The 272-nt window shown below is 30.9% G+C and overlaps 1 protein-coding gene across 1 annotated transcript in view; it reads left to right on the top strand.

Annotated features, from left to right (window-relative positions):
- Positions 1–272, top strand: part of LOC119594271 (zinc finger and BTB domain-containing protein 17-like) — a 12,631-nt gene that overhangs the window by 5,518 nt on the left and 6,841 nt on the right. The gene's annotated exons all lie outside the window — the stretch shown is intronic.

The following is a 272-nucleotide window of genomic DNA, read 5'->3' as shown; positions in this document are numbered from 1 at the left end:
AATATTGCCACTAACACTGTGCCCTATTTGGTAGTTTGGATAAAATTTGTTTAAGATTTTTTCTTTGATGATTGAGTGAATCAGTATTCAGAGGTCATGTAGGCCTATTATGAAAGTCTCAGACCCATGTATGTGCAAAACTATTCTGTATTGCAGATTTGTAATTTTTTGCTAGTTTTATTTATTTGTTTTTATCTTGTTTTTTTGCCCTTGGATTGCAAAAACTGGCATTGATATTTTCAATTGTAAGTCAGTAATGTTTTGATGACTTC

This window comes from Penaeus monodon, chromosome 33, assembly GCF_015228065.2.
Source record: "Penaeus monodon isolate SGIC_2016 chromosome 33, NSTDA_Pmon_1, whole genome shotgun sequence".
In the NCBI taxonomy this organism is placed as follows: Eukaryota; Metazoa; Arthropoda; class Malacostraca; order Decapoda; family Penaeidae; genus Penaeus; species Penaeus monodon.
The sequence above is the reverse complement of the archived record's forward strand: the minus strand, read 5'-3'. Positions and strand labels throughout refer to the sequence as shown.